General features: G+C 40.7%; 1 protein-coding gene and 1 long non-coding RNA gene across 10 annotated transcripts in view; both read left to right on the top strand.

Moving 5' to 3' along the window:
* Positions 1-10,847, top strand: part of LOC140688994 (uncharacterized) — a 47,456-nt gene extending 36,609 nt beyond the window's left edge. The window contains exon 3 of the long non-coding RNA XR_012063841.1: positions 10,279-10,847. This is a non-coding gene — a long non-coding RNA (uncharacterized lncRNA). The remainder of the gene's footprint in view (positions 1-10,278) is intronic.
* A 4,027-nt stretch (positions 10,848-14,874) lies between these two features.
* The window catches only part of GALNT1 (polypeptide N-acetylgalactosaminyltransferase 1), a 77,946-nt gene continuing 70,792 nt past the window's right edge, over positions 14,875-22,028 (top strand). For 7 of the 9 annotated variants that reach the window (XM_072949012.1, XM_072949004.1, XM_072949009.1 and 4 more), the window contains exon 1: positions 15,027-15,658. The gene's annotated coding sequence lies outside the window, so the exon portion shown is untranslated. Of the gene's footprint in view, positions 14,894-15,026; positions 15,659-17,340; positions 17,476-22,028 lie in introns of those variants that run through there. The other 2 variants (XM_072949010.1, XM_072949011.1) reach the window with 2 other exon arrangements.

Here is a 22,028-nt window from a genome sequence, read left to right as displayed (position 1 = left end):
AACACACATGACATCCATGCAGACTTGTTCTGGGTACAAGTATGACTAGATGGATTAATAACTAGTTGAACAGTCATACCCAAAGGGTATTGAGTACTGCATCAGCATCAGCTTGGAAGGAAATTTCAAGTGATAAGCTCTGATCTAGTTAAATATTTTATCAGTGATTTGAATGAATAGATAGTGAAGTACTCATCATATTGGCAGATGACAAGAAAGGCAGGAAACACTGATGAATACAGCATCAGGACTAAAAGCTCTTGCTGGCTAGAATGGCAGGATGAAACTAACAAAGTGAGGTGATAAATGTATGTTCACAGATTCAGATTTTTTTAAAAAACCCCATCCAATAAGATAAGAAATGGAGGAGATATGAATTAGTTCTAGTATTAGTACAAGAATTGAGATGTTTAAGGTGATGGCTCACAATGAGTCAACAGGGCAAAGTCTGGCTGACTGTGTTCATGGAGTGACAGCACCTGCCCCAGCGAGCGTGGGTGGGTCGGGCTCTGCCTAGCAGTGTTCAGAGTGGCAGTTCTCAGGCCACAATTTGAAAGATGTTGAGGCACACAGCTTGAAGAAGGAGTCAGGGAGACATGAAACTGATTTCAGTATTGGAAGGCTATCCTGTGGCATTTGAACTCTACACAGCCACGGCCCTGGTCCCTCACTGTGACCTTCACATTTCCCTCCCCTGTTTTATCTGACTACCCACCTGCTCCTGACTTTCAGCCTGCCACTCCGTTCCTCTTGCTTATCCTCACTTATTGGTTCTTTCTGCTGCTCTCTGCTTTGGGAACATTGTCTTTCTGACCTGAGCCCTTGATGTCAAAGAGATTAGGTGGACAAAAGAGTGGAGGAGCTAAGTGTGAGCAGTGGAAATGGTTGTGCCCCAAGCTCTTCCTCTTAAAGCAGTGTCTTTTCAGACTGTGAGATGCATCAAGAAGAGAGTCAAGTAGCAACTTCTTAATATGTTCTTTTCTCTGAATTGTAGAAGTTGCTGTGCTCCTGGGGACTAATGGGTAACATGGGGCAGTGTGAACTACATACCCTAAAAATAACCCTCCCAAGGAAACAACTAAAACTGCTGAATAAAATTTTAAAATACATGTATTTAAAAATGCATCACTGAGCTCACAGGGAAAAAAAAAGCCCCAAAAGCCAAAAATAAAGTGAAAGTTAAATCCAGAGAGGAAAGATAGCCCTGAGGCTGGCTTTCACCTTCAGACCATCAGCCCAGCCCTGGTGACGCTGAGCTTTCATTAGGCGTCCCTTCAGGATAGGAAAACAGAAGCTAAAATCCAAGGCCTGCCCAAGTGTAGAATCTAAAAGGATATCCTGCTTAAAGCTGGGACTCCAAGGGACACAGCAATGATACAGTGATAAACTACAAATAAACTCCTGATGAAAAAGACAACAGGGAAACTTCTTAATTTGACTTTGGCATTGGGTGGAGGGAGGAAAATCTGTCCTGGTAATATGTAATCTTCAGCAGGTCTCATGTGCGTTTTGGCCTATATTCAACAGTCTCCAGGGTTTTGTAAACCTCAGTCAGAAAAGCTAAAGTAATCTCAGGCACCCAGAGAAGCAAGCCAAATCTTTTATGCAAGAATGTAGCTTAAAGTCAGATCTTAAAGAATTTTCACAGAAAAAGATCCAAATAATGGGAGTTCACAGTCAAGTACTACAGAATATAGAAGAAAACCAGAAAAATGAGTGAAAATTAGCAGACGGCAAAAACTTATATTAATTGGAATTATTAGATACTAAATATAAAATAGATTTGCTTAATTTGTATATAGAAATGAAAAAGGGAGGGCAAAATATGACTAGAGAAAAAGACTTAATTAAAAATAATCAAGCATAATTTTAAAGGGCGAAAGGAAGTTCTAGAAGTGAAAAATATAATAAAATTTCAAGAACAAAGGAGAACAATTTAAAAAGTAGAGGATTTAAATAATGCTATAAACCAACTAGACCTAATAATCATGCATATAACATGCCATCCAATAAGAACAGAATATACATTCTTCTCAAGGGCACATGGAACATTCTCTAGAATAGAACATTTGCTAGGGCAAAAAAACCAAGTGCCAATAAATCATACGAGATATGTTATCTGAACACAATGGAATGAGATTAGAAATCAGTAACAGAAGAAATTTAGGATATTTACAAATAGATAAAAATTAAATAATATGTTCCTAAATAACCAAAGAGTCAAAGAAGAAATCACAAAGAAAATTATGAAATACGTTGAGATCAATCAAAATGAAACACAAACAGGGCTTACAGGGAAATTTATACCTGCAGATGCCTATACTTAAAAAAAAAAGAAAAATTCCAAGAGCCTACTCTTCTGCCTTAAGAAACTAGAAAAGGAAGAGCAAACAAAACCCAAATAAGCAGAAGGAACACAGTCATAAGGACTAGAGAGAAAGTAAACAAAGTCAAGAACAGAAAAACAAAAGAGAAAAACAAAACCAAAAGTTTTCTTGATTTGAAATATCAACAGAATTGACAAAACCTTAGCTAGATTGACAAGGAGAAAAGAGGGAAGATTCAAATTGCTAAAATCAGAAATGAAGGAGGGGACATCACTTCCAACCTTTCAGAAATAAAAAGTAGATTGCATCAGGGAGTACATTGCATCACTTAAGGGAGTACGTTGCATCACTTAAGGCCAGGCAGTCAGTAAAACAATAAATCTAAAAAGCCAACAAACCGTAAAAAGACAAATTAGATAAACTAAATAAAATGAACAAATTACTAGAAAGACACAAACTACCAAAACTGAGTCAAAAAGAAAGAAAAAATCTGAATAGAACTATAGGAAGTAAAGAGATGGAATTAGCAGTCAAAACAAACAAAAAAACAACCAAACAAACAAAAGAAACTTTCCACAAAGCAAAATCAAGTCCCACATGACTTCACTAGTGAATTCTATTAACTTTTAAGGAAGAATTAACACTAATTCTTCATAGTCTTCCAAAAATTAGAACAAACACTTCTCAACTCATTCTATGAGGCCAGTATTACTCTGATACCAAAATTAAACAAAGACATCACAAGAAAACTATAGACCAAAATTCCTTATAAATACAGACTCAAATATCCTCATCAAAATACTAGTAAACTGAAATCAGCCACCTTAAAAAGGATTGTATGCCATGACCAACTGGAATTTATCACAGGGATGCAAGGTTAGACTAAGGTATGAAAACCAACCCATGTAATACACTGTAGTAATAGAACGAAGGACAAAAACCACATAATCACCTCAATAGATGTAAATAAGCTTTTGACAAAATCCAGCAGCATTTCATGAAAAACTGCTCAAAAAAACTAGAGATAAAAGAGAAATTCCTCAGTTTACTAAAGGTCATCTATGAAAAACACAGAGCCAACAACACACTCACTGGTGAAACACTGGGTGTTTTCCCCCTAAGTCAGGAACAAGCCACTTCTATTCAACATTATACTGGAAGTTCTAAACAGGGCAGTTGAAAGAAGAAAGAAAAGGCATCTAGATTGGAAAGGAAGAGGTAAAACTATCTCTATTCACAGATGCCATGATCTTATGTATAGAAAATCCTGAGACATTCACATTCACACACACACAAATATTTAAACTAATAAATACATTTATCAGAGTTTCAGGATACAGTATCAACATAAAAAAATTTATTTCTACATATAAGCAATAAATGATTAAAATAAAATTAAGAAAAATATATATTTACAAAAGCAATAAAAAGAATAAAATACTTAGAAATAAATTTAACAAAAAAGTACAAGACTTGTACATTAAGAACTACAAAACATGACTGAAAGAAATTAAGGAAGACCTAAATAAATGGAAAAAATTCCTTGATCATCACATTGGAGGTTAGCATTTTGACATACAAATTTTGGGGAGACACAAGCATTCAATCCATAACAGATACCAAGACAATACAACAGGAGAAAAAAACAATCTCTTCAGAAAATGGTTCTAGGACAATTGAATGATTGGACTCTTATCATATGCGATACTGAAAAATTAACTCAGAATAGATTTCAGACCTAAATGTAAAAGCTAAAAATAGAAAATTCTTAGAAGAAAACATAGGAGCAAATCTTTGTGACCTTGAATTAGGCAGTGGTTTCTTAGGTATGACATGAAAAGCACACGTGGTAACAGAAAAAGCAGATAAACTGGATTTCATCAAAACTAAAAAATGTGCTTCAGTGGACACCGTCACGAAAGAGAGAAGACACCCCACAGAATGGAAGAAAACATCTAGAAGTCACATATCTGATAAGGGACTTGTGTCTAGGAATATATAAAAATCTCTTACAACTCAGTAATATAAAGGAAAACAACCAAATTTTTTTAATGGGAAAGGATTTGAGGAGAGATTTCTCAAAGAGAGATACATCAATAGAAGTGTCAGTGCATCTAAACATTGTTAAACTTTCTAGAAGAAATAGAAATAGGGTATATAATCTCCAAACTACTTAGATGGGCAAAAATAAGGTGAAGGGAGAAAAGCAGAATGAATTTTTCACAAGATGAGAAAGGACACAAGAAAAAAAAATCCAGAAAAATGGGACAAGTAGAAAGTATAAAATAAAAGTAGGAATAGATTCAAATGTAATTTTAAATAGAATAAACTCAGTTCTGAAGACAGTTTGCTGCAGAGATTAAAAAAAGCTGAGTTATATGTCATTTTCAACAGACATATCTAAAACATAAGGCACAGAGAGTTGAAAATGAAAGGACAGAAAACAATATACCCAAAACAGAAAAATAGGTGGTTTAACTGTATTAATGCCAGACAAAATGGATGTTAAGGTGAAACTAAAGGACACAGTCTCCCTATCCGCGTCAGGAGGAAATTTCTAAGGGTGCTATACCAGAGTCAAATGAGTGCACTCTGCAGTCACTGAATTCTCCATACTTTGAGAAATTCAAATCTGCGGTGATGACTCTTTGATAGGTGTGTCATGGAGGACATGTTAACATCACAGAAAGTTTGGGATTTAATGACCCTACAGTTTCTCTGTTTCCTGAAATCCTAATATTTTATCTCATTTTCCCATCGTTTTTCAGATTATTTCATTGTTTCATGGCTAGAAGATTTTCTGATTCACCATGTTTCAGAAGAAAGCTCTGACCTTCCTGTCTCATTATGCTCTCTGATCCCTAAAGACAGTCTGGTGCACATACGTGTCTATTTAAGAGCGTGGTTTATGTGTTAGACTGTACATACATACACACGTTGGTTGGTAGGACTTCAGTTCCCTTGGCTTTAAGGTTTGTCTTCCAACCCTTTGTCTGAAAGGGATGCTGAGAAATCTGCCAGAGGAAAATGTTAGTGTCCGATCTTATCTAACTTAGTCTTATCTAACAGTTAGTTGTCTGAGTTACTAACAGATATGCAGAGAAAGATGAATATTGCAAGGCCTTCAGAACACACAACAGTTTTGAGGGTGGGGTGGGTGGCAACTGTTTGGCAATAGCATTCAGCTGTTCTTTTGCAATACAGATCCTCAGGTTTTTAACTGCTCGATCAAGAGCTATCAAAAAGATCTCAAAGAATTTCCTGGATGGTCTCCGGGGCTGGGAGTGGATCCAGCCTGCCTGCTCCAAGATACTCAAAGGGTGGGGCCCAGAGAGACCTACTTTTAACAAACAACTCTAGAGTATTCTGAATCACACTAAGGATTGAGAAAGACGAATGTAAGGTATCTCAAAGCTTTAGTATAAAAGAAGTGAGCTCTTTTCCCACGCTTTTAAATCCCAATTTCTTTAGAATATTCCTTGATTTTTCTTTTCTCAGTTGGAGACACAGAGATTATAAAGAACTTTGGAGGTAGTATTCTCACTTTATTTTTGGGGAAACCACCTCAGGTCTTTATTTCCAATAATATTTCATTTATTCTCTTCAGCTTTAAAAGGAGATGATGTCGTTACTCACCGTAATGGCAGGAGTCCGGTCTTAGTGGTTTAAGTGACCTAGGAGTGTACCCACAAGAAAAAGACAAAAATGGTCATGGCTTTATTTTCTTTGCTAGTATAGATACCTACGTTAGGGGACGTGAGTCCTAGGATCCTAAAAGAAGGTATAGCCAAAAGTCTCAAGAAGATCACCCAAGCCAGCAAAAAGCTCATTGTAGTTGTGATCAAGTTGCAGGACCAGCCAGAATGAGGGAATGGAAAGAATTAATTTCAACCTCTGTAGTCAATTACTAAATAAATGGCCTACTCTAATATAATTTAAAATGTTTATTTAAAAATTATTTTTTAATGACAGTAGTGCAAAAGGGTTAGGTAGGGGGGAAAGGGTAACTTTCACCAAAAAGAGTCAACAGAGCAAAGGCATGGCTGACTTTGTTTCCTCCACACAAAGTCACAGAATTTAATATTTTTGCCAGAAAGTGGAAAAATAAGTAGCCTCTGCTATACACAATCTCATCAGACACAAAATAAATGACCAAATTCAACCTGACTTATTAAGAATTCATTATGTAAGAGCCATTTAAGAATTCATTCTTTACAATGTCCTCCTACAGTTTGAAACTCTCTGATGAATAATTGTGTCCCTCTTGCATGTACCCCACGTGTCTTCAGCACTGCTGATCATGTAATAGGATATTAAAAATATCCTGTGGGTTAAAGTCGACTGTTTTTTAAAAAAGCACTCATTGTGAACTCACACATCCTTATGAAATTTCAGTACACTAAGTTTAAAAGAAAACTCATAAAAGCTTCCTGAGAGCAAAAACAACGCATTTACAGGAAAGTAAGAATTATATTGGCTTTCAGATTTTCCAGCTTTAGGCTGGAATACAACAGAATAATGCCTTGAGAATGCTAACAGAAAGCGTTTTGGAACATCGAATCCTATTTCTAGCTAGTTTACCAGTCTGCAAGTCACACCGAAAGAATTCAACATTTACCTCCCTTTATGGAAAACAAAATCACTTGAGTATATGCTTTAAGAAAATGAAAATTGAAATTACAAAGATGAAGATGTGAAATAAAAAAATAATGGCCACAACTCAGAATAGCAATAAAAAGAATCCCTATGCTGTTGGGCAGAAGGCGTAAAAGCAATTAGTTCAGAGTAAAGCACATAGTTAGAAGACTTGCAGATAAATGTATTTGATAAGCAAATGCACTTCAACAAGTAAGTATTATTTAAAAAGTTATACGAACTTAACTGGTAGAGTGAAGGTGATTGTTTCTTCTCTCAACAAGAAAAAAGTAAGGCAAACAGAAACTCCCTGAAAAATGCAAAGCTCTGTAGCAAAATCATGGCCTATGTAAAACAAATTACATGTAGCATGATTCTGAATAGCATATGGAGTGTAATGAATGATAAAACATTCAATCTTGGTTTTTGAAATACTATTTTTGGAGCTACATATATTTAGGAAAAGCCTAAAAGCATTTCCTTCTCCAGAAGTCCACTTACATTTCTTGATTCTGCAGAAAATAAGTACACAATTTTAGTATTTTAAGCACCCTTTATTGGATTTTAGTTTTTTGAATCAATTTATGTACAAAGCATAGAAGACCTAATTATAGTTCCAAAACAGGAGGGAAATGTTATTAACCTTTATAATATATAAGTTATGAGATGGAAAGGAAAGAGAGGATATAAAAGTGAAATTGTGTACATATCTTCATTTCTTATAATAAAGATTTGAGAGATACTATCTAAAACAAAATGACCAAGAAAATACTTTCTTTATATATTTCAAGGTTATAAAGTGAGCCAGTGGAAGAAATACTTATAACACAACTAGAAAAAAAAAATTGAGAAGAGCAGGGAGACAGTGGTGGTGTTAATAAGCCCAATTCCTTATTTTTGATAAGTGGAAATCAGTAAAAGCTTGTGTGTGGTCGATAGGATCATTGTTCCCAACTCTTTGCTCCTTCTATGTAGTAGATGATACATCCACACTCCTTGTTGTGTGACTTTTGCCATGCTTCCTGGTGGGGCATTAGTTTCCTCCCTAATCCCGTTGACTCTGGGCTTGGCCATATGAATTATTTTGAACAATGGAATGGAAGTGACAGTGGTAAGTTCTGAACAGAGGCTTTCAGAAGTAGCCTGTGTTTCAGTTTCTTCTCTTCAGCTGTGGCCCTCTGCCATGGGAAGAGCACATCCCAAATACGAGTGGATGCTCCTTTAGCCCAAGTCACGAGGTAAAAAGATACACAGAGCCAAGGCGAACCAAGTCCAGCATGGTGGCAGCCAATGACTCATGAGCTGGCAATAAGTATTCGTTATAAGCCATGATTTGGGGATTGTATGGCCATAAAAATTGATAAACACACTGTCTAAAGTTGAGAAATCAAGAATTATAACTCTATTATTTAGAGTTAGAGGAGCTATCCATCAGGAGGTGGCAACCACCGAAAAAGAATTAGTTAAAGGTAGTTACCTTTGGGGATGCTGTTGGGGGAGAAAACTTCTTTGTTCCATATCTTCCTGTCCTATTTGAATTTTTAAATCATATGTATGTATTACTTTTACGTTTAAAATATATAAAGTACAGTGCATACCACTCAGGAGGTGGTATAAACCGTAAACACGTAAAACATTATAGCAACAATACCATGAGGCAGATAATTTCTATCGGGAAAAAATGCCACAGATGATGAAATTTTAGGAATTCCAGAGAGAGATCGAAAAGATCGACCTGACTGATGAGGTTGCAGAAGGCAGAGAAAATTGCACTGCAATAGAATCCCTAGGGATTAAGACAGGTGGAGGAAAGTGGGCAAGGAAGAGACAAGCAGCATTAACAAATGTGGAGAGTGGGGACTAGTGAGGTGGGCGGTGTGACCGTAGCAGAGAATTCTTGTGGGTGAGCTGTGGGCAGGAGGGCCGGCGCAAGTGGGACCATGTCGTGAGGGGCTTGGATTGCTTGAGTAAGGCGTGTGTGGCTTTGCGAACTTGGTGTTTTCAGAAGACACAGCATGGCAGGGCTGTGTAAGATGGATTGCATTCAGCATCCCCAGAGCTGGCAGAAACTATCTCAAGGGTCATTTAGCCATGTGGTGTGGCATATGTGAAAGTATTGCTATTAGTCACATAGCTTCTGTTACCACACCCTTTGGGTCTAAATCTATAGAAGCATTGTGCCTCACTCCTTTGCTGGAAATGTGTAAAAAATTAATCAGATAGACTGGTGCCCCGTGGGGCTGGAAAGCAATGAGTTGGGGAAAGAAGAGGACAAGAAAATGTATTTTATAAATCTCTCACAGCCATTCTTAGCTGGAAAAGACCCAAAGTCTTCTCCTTCACCTTGTGCTAACAATAATGTGAATTCGTATGCATGTGTAGTTAAAACTTTTTTTTTTTAACACCTTTATTGTGGTAACGCTCCTGGACAGTAAACCACACATATTTCAGATGTACAATTTGATGAATTTTGATAAATGTAACCCTCCATGAAACCACCATCCCAATATAGATAACATTTCCATCACTCCCCAAGAGCTGTGATTTTTGAATTCCCAATTTATCCCTTCCCTCCCCCTTTAAACCCTGGTAACCATAATTTTGTTCTCTATGTCTGTGAAAAACTCGGGTCTGTCTTACTCCATAGTACCCCTTTTGAATCAAGAACCCATTATCTCTTCCATTTCTCATTTCAAGTTCATGCCACTTGATTTCCTTCTAAGTAATGACTCCCCCAGCCCCCCACCATTCTAAGACTTGCTTCCATTGCTCTTGATGATTTTTGTACCTGACTTAGGTTTTCTTTCTATCTTGACTCCTGCTTTCCCTAACCTTTAAAAAAAATTCACATCAATGGCTTGTCTGACTCTGTTACATTCAGTTTCTTAGGTTCACTTCTGCCCACTGCCTTCTTCACGCTGTCACTGGCCGTGTGCCCAGATGGTGCATCTTGTGCCTCATCAGTGCAAGGCCTGTGCCGCCCGTGGAACCTCAGGCTTGTTCTTCTCACTGGCTGTCCCAGCGTCTCCACTCCTCCACGCTTGCTGACCTTGGGCTCCACTGTCTCTGATCTAGCAGTTCCTAGGATTTCCCCGATTTTTCCCATACGACAAACTAATTTATAGCCCATGTAAATGTCCAGAATGCATGTGTGGAATTCCCAATAACCAGCAATAAATCTTCCCTTTCCTCTTTGACTCATAAAAGCCTATTAGAATGCAAGAAACTGAGGGTGACCTTATTTTAAAAAATAGGAATCATCTGCAATCTGCACTAATTTACGTTTTAAAACTTTATTCTCAACTTCCATTTCCAGACCAAGATGGAGTAACGTGGATGGAGCACATTTCCCACTAAGAGCAGCTAAAAGCCCTGGACATTGTACATGAAACAAACATGAGAAAACTCTGAAAGGCAGAGAGAAGAAGGCAATTGACTAAGGGCCTTGGGATCTGAGGAATGACGGGGTGATGAGTTCTCTCAGTTTTCTTTTTCCTCATATATCCTGGACTGAGTGCTGGACAAACTGGCATCCTGGAAACACCACAGGAACAGATTTTTAAAAATCCCAAGAAATGCCTTCTCTTACAAGTCAATAGACCAGAAAAGGGGCAACCTAGCGAACTTTCAGACCAGGAACTACTCTATTCCAGCCAACCCTGCAGACAAAAATGTCACCTTACCCCTGTCCCAGTCAGCAAAGGCTGAATAGAGAGAGACCCATCTTCACCCTGTTATTATAAGGGACCCCTGCTGACCCTTTTAACCCCTAAAGGAGAACCAAGTGTCAGAGAGAACCAAGTCGGGAGCCAGGACTTTCATCCCAGCCCAGGTGACAGGTGACTAGCAAAAAAAAAAACAAAATAAACAAATGGCCCAACTATATGCAAGAGCATTATGCTGAGTGAAAAAAAAAAAGCCAGTTTCAAAAGGTCACATAGTGATGATTCCATTATATAACATGTTTGAATGACAAAATGATAGAGATGGAGAACAGACAGTGCTTGCCAGGGGCCAGAGCTGGTGGGGGTTGGGGAGGGGTGGGTGTGACTATGAAGGAAGAGCGTGGAGACTTTTGTGGTGGTGGAGTTGTTCTCTATCTTGATGCTGTGGTCGTTACATGTGATGAAACGGCACAGACTGATACACACACATTGTACCAATGTCAATTTCCTGGTTTTGCTATTATACTATAGCTATAAGCTTTCTTACAAATTACAGTTATAAGATGGAACTATTGGGGGGGAATAGGTGAAGGATACAAAAGACTCCTCTGTACAGTTTTTACAACGTCCTATAAATCTATAATTATTTCAAAGTAGAAAGTTAAAAAAAAGAGTCATCCTTCAACTTTGATACTTGTGATTGTCATTAACGTTACAACCCAAATTTTTGTAGCTCTCTGCTTTCTGGGGACAATGCTGGGATTTACCACATTTCTCTGCTTCTTTGAAAGTTACATATGTCAGGTGGTTTGATTTGGCCGTTGAAATGCATGCGTTAAAGTGATACTTGGTGAAGCAGTGTTAGGAGACCATGTGCCATCCACCATGTGCCCTTCTACAGTCTCCACCAAGGAGAAACTGATGTGCTGCTCTGGATTCTTCTTCAGCCTGAGCTGAAGTCTCCCCTCACCCTCAAAGGACATGCAGTGTGGGCCAGAAAGGTATGTGTAGTTTTAAGCTACCAGGATTAGGGGCTTTTGGATACAGATATCCAGTACCGTGCTACAACCGTGAGTCACCATTACCTGCCCATCCCTTGCAAACAAATGCCTAAGATGTACCACTCTTCTCACCAGATCCAAGGCAAGGCACCCTCCCGCCTGCTTATGATTTACATTTGCCACCTCGAGGACTGCCGTCACCATGCTGGCGTATGCTCGCTGCCTGGCCTTACCCATGACCCCCACCCAGTGGATGAGCGGAACAAGGCTCCTGCTTCCATGCCTTGACCCTCTTGTTCATGGGCATCAGAGCATGCAGTGGTCATGACAATGACAATGTGCTATGGGCGGGGAGTAGTTAGGGAGAGGAACAAGGGTACCCATGTTCCTGAAGCTTCAGCCACAAGGAAGGACTGCCAGGCCTTTGGTTGCCAGAAGCAAAACAAGGAGTAAAAAAAAAAAACCCTCATAGAATGACAGCACATATGCACTCTGCATGATCACCTACTTCACCTCTTTTGACTTGTGTGTAGGCTTGTGTTTGCCTGTCCCTCTTTTAGGGTCACCCTCTTCTGTTCCTCCCCATCCTGTCAGGACATTTGACACACAATTATGTAATAGATCCTGTCTCTCTTCCTCCCACCTTCTGAGTGGGTCAGTTATTCTTGGGCACTTCACTCTGATTTAGTCAATTTCCCACATCTCTGCGTTAAGGCCAGGCAATCTGTCCAAGGTGCTATTCTCTCGCTTTCTAGCTAATTGGGAACAGACAACTAGTCCCTGTTCACAAGCTAAAAGAATATTAGCCTTATTCAGATAATAATCATTTTAAAGAGGTCCTGATAGAAACGGTAGAAACGAGTTGATCATTCACTCAAAGGAGCAGCTTCCCTGCTGTGCTTCTCCGGGGCTGTGGTGAGGAGATGTTAGGGCAGGCAGACTACTTCATGTGGGATAGTCCACTTTTCACGTGTCTCCACTAATCAGTCTTCTAGGGATTAAGCTCTTCTATGGTCAAATCACAGAAATCATGAAAAACCCATAAATTCATGAAAAAAAATCTAAATCATACCATTATCCAGCCCAAAGGTAGCGCTCCTGCTGAAACACACATCTGCACAACTGGAGGAAGCCAGTGCGTCCGGGGCACAGGGCCAAGGGGAAACAAGAATAACACTGGGAACGATTATGTCAGTGATTCCAAGCCCTTACACTCCTTGTTGTAAAGCATCCAGCTCTTTCTTGCTCTCAAACATGCTTTATCCTTATCTGCTTTATTTCCAATTCTTTTAGTGGGTAGAGTGAAGATACATTTTTGAATGAGTAAGGGTGGGTAGATTGGAGCGTTGAAGGGTAATTGTGCTTGTTTACATAACCAATTGCCAAAAGTGCATTTTATTTCCTTGTACTATGCAAGCAGCACACCATTTTCCCTCTAAGTATTTTTCATTGCAAAGAACTGTTACAATGAGAAAAGGTTATCCTGGGCTACTTAATGGTACCCAGATTTTGTATTTTAAATGCTTTATTGAGGTAAAGTTTATATACCATAAAATTCACTAGTTTCAAATGCAGAAGTCAGTGATTTTTAGTATGCCTATAAAGTTGTGCACCCATTACTACAATCCAATTTTAGCACATCTTCATCACTCCAAAAAGATCTCTTGTGCCCCTGTGCAGTCACTCCCCATTCCCACCCTGAGCCGTAGGCAACCACCAATCAACTGTCTGTATAGATTTGCCTTCTGGATATTTTATATAAATGCAATCATACAATATGTGATCTTTTGCCTCTGGCTACTTTCACTTAGTTTAATGTTTTTGAGGTTCCTCTATGTTTTATCTTCCATGTAACTTCTGTGTATCTTTCACCCCATTTTATTGCTGAATAGCATTCGACTGCCAAGGATATACTACATTTTGTTTGTCCATTCACCAGTTACTGGATACCTAGATTGCTTCTACTTTTTGGGCACCATGAATAATGCTGCTATAAATATTTATGTACAGCTTGCTATACAAACATGTTTTCAGTTTTCTGGGGTAAATCCCTAGGAGTGGAGTTGTTGAGTCATATAGTACTTTATATAACTTTTAAAGAACCTAACAAACTTCCAAAGTGGTTGCAACCATTTCACGTTTCCATCAGAAATGTAGATTAGTGTTCTCATCTCCTCACCAACACTTGTTATTGTCAGTCTTTTCTATTACAGCCATTGTAGTGGGAATGAAGAGCTTCTTCCTTGTGGTTCTGATTTGCATTTCCCTAGTGACTACTGATGCTGAGCATCTTTTCATGCTATCGTTGACCATTTAAATATTTTTTCATTAAATACCTATTTTCATTTTTTGCCCATTTAAAATTAGATTAGTAGCCTTATTAAGATATTAGTTCTTATTATATTCTATTTACTAGTCCTTTATCAGGTATGATTTACAAATCTTTTTTTATCCAAGTCCTTTTTTTTCCTTTAATACAGTTATTTTTAAGAGAGATACAAACTTCAAAGTGAAGTTTCCTTGTGGTACATTAACAGGCCAGTCATGATTAATTTTGTTTCAAAATATTATGTAAGTACTCTTAAAAGGCTACTTTTATTTCATAATACTTGGAAAATGTAGATAAGCACAAAACAGAATAGTAAAATTCCAGAGAGAATCTTCGGTAACACTTCTTGCTTACAGCTTTTTGGTTCTGTGAACATACCTTTATTTAAAAAATGCAGATAGGGCCACTTAAATATTGTAAACATAAATCTCATTATTCTAGCTCTTGGCTGGCAAGCAAGCCACACAAACCTCTGAATGATTTAAGTAGAACATTTATTAAAATAACCGTTATGCCTAGTGAGTGACGGAAGACCAGGGCTGCGTCTTCTCTTCAGACCAGGGTAGGCTAGGAATTGGAATCAGTGCCAAAGAAGTGTTTCTTAAGGGGACACAGTAGAAGGGCCCCTCTCAGAACATAACGCAGGAGACACTGCCCCCAAACAGTCCCCATCCCGCAGGGGCCGAGCAGTATTTGTCCCCCAAGGCCTGGCTGCCTCTTCCGGCGGTGCGGGTCGGTGGCCTCCCCTATCGCCGCCCATCCTGGGTCCTGCACCTCCTGCATCCCCGTCGCCGCGCGCGGCGCTCAGCAGGGCCGGACCAAGGCGCCGCCGACAGTCTTCCAGCTGCACGTCCTCCTCGGCAGCTCGCGAGCGGCCCCACCCGGGTCAGGAGCAGCCTCGGCCCCGGCCCCGGGGACAAGGATCTCCTCGGCGCGGTGAGAGCACATTCCTTTCCTCCCACCCCACGATCTGCTCGACGTGAAACGGCCGAGTTGTCTTTCACTTGCCGCGGCAGCCTCTTTGTCCGTCCACAGGTTCAGGTGGAGACCCCACCCGGCCCGGACGGCACGGCCGAGCCCGTCGCAGACCCAGCCTCGCCAGGGTCAGGTCCGCACGCGCCTCCAGGGGGCCCTCGCCTCGGCGCCCCGGTTCCGCGCTTTCCCGCGGGACGGGCAGGCAAGGGCAGAGGCGCCGAGACGCCGGAACCTCCACTGCCCCGAGGGAAGAGCCCTGGCCCCGAGGTGGGCTCGCCGCAGGGGCGGGGGCGGCGCATCCGGGTGAGCGCGCGGCGCCCCCGCCTCCCCCGCGCAGCCGCACGGGCCGCTGCCGCCGCCGCGAGCACGCCGCGCGCGGGGAGGACCGCGCCCAAGCGGCCTGCGCGGGCGGCCCTGCGGCCCCGGCCCGCCGCGCTGAGGCGGCCCCGAGCGAGCGGGAGCGGCGGCGGCATGAGGGGCGGCCCCGAGTAGCGCGCCGAGCCCGCGAGGCCCGGCGCGGAGGCGGAGGCGGGCGCGGCGGAGGCGGGGCCCGCGCCGGGCCCGCCCGCCCGCCGGGGGAGCCGCTGGCAGTGGCCGAGGAGGCGGCGCGGCGGACGGCGGCCCGAGAGTAGCGCCCGCGCTGCGGCCCGCGGGAACGCGCCGCGACCGCCCGGGCCGGCCCCGAGGAGCGCCCGCCGCCGCCGCCGCCGCCGCGCGCCGACCGAGGTGAGTGTCCGCCCGCGCCCGGGCCGTCCCAGAGCCGCGGCCGCTTGCGCGGGGCCGGCGGAGGGAGGGGAGGAGGAGGCCCGGCCGCGGCCGCGTCTCCGGTCCCTTTGTGGCCGGCGCGGCGGTGGCCGGGGCGCGAGCGCGCTGGGCGCGGGTCCGGGTCGGGGACTCCGGGGCTGCTGGACACGCGGCGTCTCTGGTTGGCAGCTGCGGCGAGCAGCGAGTTTCCGTCCTAGTTTGACATTGAGTTAGAACCGTTTTTCTTTAGAAGACGGAAGTTTGTTTTATTGACCAAAAATATAGCTAAATATGGCTCCTGGGTTCGGCCCGGCCGAGTGGTACTTGGAGCCGCGGTGCCAGGCTGACCCCCGCCCGGCCGGCGCGACGGGGGAGGGGAGGGCACGAGGGCGGCCCGGGGCGGGGGCTTCCTGGCCCAATACCCGCCAGCGCGACCTGGTCCTGAATTAGCAAATGTCTGTGGATGGAAAGTAGCGGGCTTTAGGTAATGTGGCAGCGCTTCCTGGAAGAATGAATGAATGAAATGTCATTTACTCATCCATAGTCTATACCGTGCCCATTTAAAGATTTGCGAGGAATTGTGATGATTTGCAATGTCATTGCCTCTCTTACCTGGTCAACCTTGCTAAGTGAAGGTCCCCCTACTCCGAACTTATGACCTTGGCCTCATTCGCAGAGCCTCTAAGCTAACCTGGCAAGTGTTGGCAACGGGCAGAGTAGTGTTTGTGATTGTGAACTGTTTCTGGAGGGCGACAGTGTTACCTTGATCATACCTTATGTTTAATACACTATATAATATAATTACTCTTGTCAAGAACCCTGAGAGGCTTGGGGTAGGGGGAGTGTCTTGTCTTCTTTTCAAAAATGAAGAAGTTGGGACCCTAAGAGATTGTAACTTTCCAGGTCACAAACTAAGCAGCAGAGCTGGGATTCAAACCTGAGTCTTATTAATCCAGTGCTCTTTATATCACACCTGTGTCAAGACCTGGATTTGTTCATTTTAGTGGCCACTAACCACATGTGGCTATTTGGCTATTTAAATTAATTAAAATTAAATTTTTGAAAATTCACTAGCCACATTACAAGTATTCAGTAGCCACATGTGACCAATGGCTACTATTGACAGCCCTTGTCTAGGCCATATATTGATTTATTTTTTCAGTAAATACTTTTTCAGTGTCATCTGTCTATGAGGCAGAGTTTTAAGTTCCGGGTATACTGTGGTGAATAAGAGGCAAAATGTCCTTGGCTTGCATTTTACATGATAGTTTGAAGAATGTTTCTGTGGTACCTTCAGTGCCTTGCTAATTCAAAGTGTGGTTTGTGAACCAGCAGCAGCATCTTTGTCATCTGGGAGTTTGGAAGAAATGTAGAATCTCAGATCCCAAACCAGATCAACTGAATTGAGTGCTGTTAAGGTGATTTAACAGGTCACAGGTGATAGATCACGGCTCTCAAGTGATTTGTTTTCACACTGAAGGCCTTATTCAGAACACCGGTGATAACTGGGTTTAACAGATGTCCTAATGGATTGTTTGGTAGGGCTCCTAAGAGGCCAGCTGTAAAGTCTTGGCAACACTCATTATTTACACAAATACTTATTAAATGCCTGTCTCCAATAGAGTATAAGCGTTTTGAGAGCAGAGATTCTTTTCCTTTTCCAGCCATGTATCCCCAAAGACTTCACAGAGCCTGGGACGCAGTAGGCACTCAATAAATGCATATTGTGTATATTAATGAGCCTCTTCAGAAGTCAAAACTAGTTATTCTCAAGCAGTTGCAAGCAAGGCAGTTTTCAGGTAAGAGCACGGGACCAGAATCAAAATGAAGGTAGAGCTATGTGTAGCTTTTCAGCTCCAAGCCCCAACTATCCTGGCCTGAGTTTCATTTCCTGCCTCACTTGCATGCCCTAGCTCTTTCCCTTTTTAACAATATAGAATAATGTTTATATATCATATTTAATCATATGTTGGTGCCGTGTGTGTGTGTATATATACATATATATATAGTTTTTTAAGCTAAATTCTGAACTTTATTTGGATTTCACCAGTTTTTCCATTAATATCCTCTTTCTGTTCCAGGAGCCAATCCAGGGTACCACATTGCACTCCGCTGCATTTAGTCATCATGTTTTCTCAGTCTTTGGTCTGTGGCAGTTTCTCAGTTTCTCTAGTTTTGCATAACTTTGGTAGCCTTGAGGAGTCCTGTCCTGGCTGTCTTTGGTGGACAGCTTTTCATAGACCAGTTCTGGGAAAAGGCTCTCATATTCAGGAAAGGAAGACCATAGCAGGAAGAGCTATTTCTGCTCTTATTTGTTCATGTAATATATACATCTATTATGCTTCTGTAACAACTTACAACTTCAGTATGTTGTTTTCAGTAACAGATTCTTGGGATACAGTTCTTAATTGGTTGATATTCAGAAGCATGTTACAGCATTGCCAGTGTTAACCACTGTTTTAAAATATACTGAGTCTTTATTTTTCTGATGAGTTCAAAGCCAGGCTGAGGTAGAGGAGCCAGAAAAAATAAGAGATTAGCTAAAAGAAGTAGTGGATCAGAGAGGGACCAAGGTGGAGTGACAGACAATGCAGGAAAGAAGACTGCATAAAAGAGAAGTAGGAGTGAATACTTACTGTTGGTTCATTGACTCAGTTAATATTTATTGAGCACTTGTTGTGCCAGACCCAGAGCTAGATTCTCAAGATAACTGGGATGGGACAGATTAGATGAACATGCAGTTAAGTACATAATAATTACAACTTGTGATGGGTGCTATAAAGAAAAGGTAAATGATGCTGTGTGTGTGAGGGCTTAGGAGCTGCTGCTTTTGGTTGGCTGGGTTGGTGAGAAAGTCTTCTCTCAGTAAGTGACATTTGAACTCCTCTCTCCAGCTTTTGGGGACCTCCCATTGTTACCCCACACTGCTTACCCCATCTTTTTGTTATTTCACAACACACACAGGCCCCTTTCTGCATAGGCACTGCACTTATTTTTAGCTCTGCGTTTTTATGTGATTTCTTCTTCCCAACATGCTCCCCTCTCCACCTCTTCTTGTGGAAGTACTACCTCTTGTTCAAGGATTTGTTCAAATCCCATCTCCTTTATGAACTCTTTGATGAACTGTTGATTTATGCTTGTTTGTCACTCTACCTGAGTGTATGGTGTTTGAGGGTAGGGATAAAATGAATCTTAAGTAGGTGTAGAATGATTCCTCCCACTTCATTATTCCTTTTCAAAATTGTTTTAGCTGTTTGTTCCTTTGCCTATCCCTATAAATTTTAGAATAATCTTGTTTATAATTACAAAATCTTACTGGGATTTTGATAGGAATTGCATGAAACTTGTGTATCAATTTGAGTAGAATTTATGTCTTACTGTGTTATGTCTTCCAGTCCATGAACATGGTATGTCTTTTCATTTGTTTGGACCTTCTTTTCTTTATTTCATCAGCATTGTGTAGTTTTATCATACAGGTCTATATTTTGTTAGACTTTGTTGGATTTTTGTTAGATTTACATATAAGTATTTGCATTTTGAGCAATTGAAATGGCATTGTATTTAAAAGTTTGATGTCCATATGTTCATTGCTAGTATAAGGAAATATTAACTTTCTTACATTGATCTTGTATCTTGCAATCTTGCTAAACTCATTTATTAGTTCTAGGAGTTTTTCTGTAGATCCTTCGCAACTTTCTAAGTAGACAACCATGTCATGTTTACATAGGGGCAGTTTTATTTCTTCTTTTTCAATCTGCATGCCATTTATTTCCTATTCCTCCCTTATTGCACTGGCTAAAACTTCCGGGACTGTGTTTAATAAGAATAGTAAAAGAACGTCTTTGCCTTGTTCCTGATCTCAGGGAGAAAGCATTCAGTCTTTTACTATGTTTTGGGTCAGTCTCAGCCAATCCATAGTGATGCTTTTGGCTAGAAATGCCTAGGGGCACTCCCCTGGGCCAGTGGTGAGGCCCCACACAGACGTTTCCCCTTTTGGAGCCAGTGTTGTGTCTGGACTGGCCCTTGTGGCTCTTACTATGATTGCAAAACACACTTTAGCAGCAGCCATCAGGGAACTTTGAAAAGAAAAGGTTTATTACTCACAGGTGCTGGAGGATGATACATGGCATGCCTGAGGCCACACTGCAAGGTCATGAGTAGAGGGCGCAGACCTGGGTTTCTGCTTTTATTGAGGTTGAGGGCTGGGTGCCTAGGGTTTTGTGGGTTCACTCTTTATTGGTGAATGTAAAGTGTAAGAACAGGAAGGGAAAAGTAAGCCATCAAATGATCAGCTGTCTCATCTACCACAGCTCTCTTAAAAAGGAAAAAAGGAAACTTAATGGGTGGGGCAGTCTGGCTCTTTACCTGGTTGTGTGGCTGGCAATGTGTTATTTGAGATGGATGCCTTTAAAGTAGGTACCCAGACAATCAAAAGCTTAATGTCAGGAGTTTACGTTATACAATCAAAAAAGCTGATTGTCAGGCACTTATATTATACACTATTAAGTATAATGTTAACTGAAGGTTTTTTTGTAGATGCTCTTCATCAAGTTGAGGAAGTTCTCCTCTATTCCTGTCTTTCTGAGAGTTTTTGTCATGAATGGGTGTTGAATTTTGTCATGAGCTTTTTGCTTTGATTTTATGGTCCTGTGATTTTTCTTCTTTACTATTGATATAATGGAGTATTTTGACTGATTTTTTTTTAATTGAGCCAAATTTGCATTATTGGAATAAACCCCACTTGGTCATGGTGTATATAATCTCTTTCATGTTTTGCTGAATTCTGTTTACTAATATTTGATAAGGACTTTCTGCATTTATATTCATGGGAGCATTTAGCACTATAGGTTTTCCTTCTAAGCACTGTTTTAAGCTGTGTCTTACAAATTTTGTTCTATTGTATTTTTATTTTCACCTACTTTATATTTTTATTTCCCTTGACACTTCTTTGACCATGGGTTATTTAGAAGTGTGTTGCTTAGTTTCCAAGTGCTTGGAGGTTTTCTTACTATCTTTCTATTTTTGGTGTCTATTTTGATTCTGTTGTGGTTGGAGAAGATACTCTTATGATTTCAGCTCTTTCAAATTTGTTTAGACTTGTATTGCTCAAAATATGGTCTGTCTTGTTATATGTTCTGTGGACACTTGACTAGAATGTGTTTTATACTGTTAAGTAGAGTGTTTTATAACTGTTTCATAAATATCAGTTAGATCCATCAGTTGTTGATGGCGTTGTTGAGTTCTTCTACACTCTCGCTGTTTTTTCGCCTAGTCTGTCAGCTCTTAAGAGGGAGGGTTGTTGAAATCTCTAACTATATTTGTGGATTTATCTGTGTCTCCTTTTAGGTTATATCAGTTTTTAGCTTTACATATTTTGCAGCTCTCTGGTGCATACACATTTAGGGTTGCTGTGTTTTCTTGGTGGATTGACCCTTTCTATCATTACATAATGTCCTTTTTTGTCTCTAGTAATTCTCTTTGCTCTGAATTCTGCTTTATCTGATATTAACATAGCCACTACTTTTCTTTTTCCTTTGATTGCTCTCATTTAATTGTTTGGACGGTATATCCCTTTCCTTTTTCTTTTTCTTTTTTTTTTTCACTGTCAACCTGCCTAAACTATTACGTTTGAATTAAGTGTCTTGTAGACAGCAGTTGGGTTATGTTTTTTTCCTTTTTAATTGATTCTGGCAGTCTCTGTCTTTTTCATTGATGCATTTAGACCATTTATACTTAATGTAATTATTGGTCTGTTAGAGCTTAAGTCTGCCATTTTATTTTTGTTTGTTCCCCCTTTTTTTGTTTTTCTGGGCTTTCTCCCTATCCTCGACTTTCTGTGGGTTACTTGACTTTTTTTTTTTTTTTTAAGAATTCCACTTTATACTGTTTTTGAGTGTATTTCTTTATATAGCTTTTTTAGATTAAAAATATTTTTGCTGGTTGATGCAGGTATTGTATATACAAAGCTAATCATTGTTTACCTGTGTCATCATTTTACCTGTTCCAATGAAGTATAGAAACCTCACTTCCCTATATATCCCTTTCCCCTCCCCTGTTTGAATACAATTGTATGTATTTCTTTTAAAAACATTTGGAAGTGCTTTAGACACTGTGTTACAGTTTTTGCTTTCACAAACATAAATGAGTAAACTTGAGGGGAGAAGGAAAGCCTGTTTACCTGTATTTTTGCTTGCTGTGTTTTCTCTTGATGTCTCAGGATTCCTTCCCTTATCATTTCTTTCCTGTTTTAAGAATTTCATTTAGCCATTTTCTAGGGTATGTCTGCTGATGACAAACTTTCTTTGGTTTTCTTCATTTGAGAGTGTCTTGATTTGCTCTTCATTCCTAAAGG

Source organism: Vicugna pacos, chromosome 24 (assembly GCF_048564905.1).
Source record: "Vicugna pacos chromosome 24, VicPac4, whole genome shotgun sequence".
In the NCBI taxonomy this organism is placed as follows: Eukaryota; Metazoa; Chordata; class Mammalia; order Artiodactyla; family Camelidae; genus Vicugna; species Vicugna pacos.
Note: the sequence above shows the minus strand (reverse complement) of the source record. Positions and strands in the feature narration are given on the sequence as shown.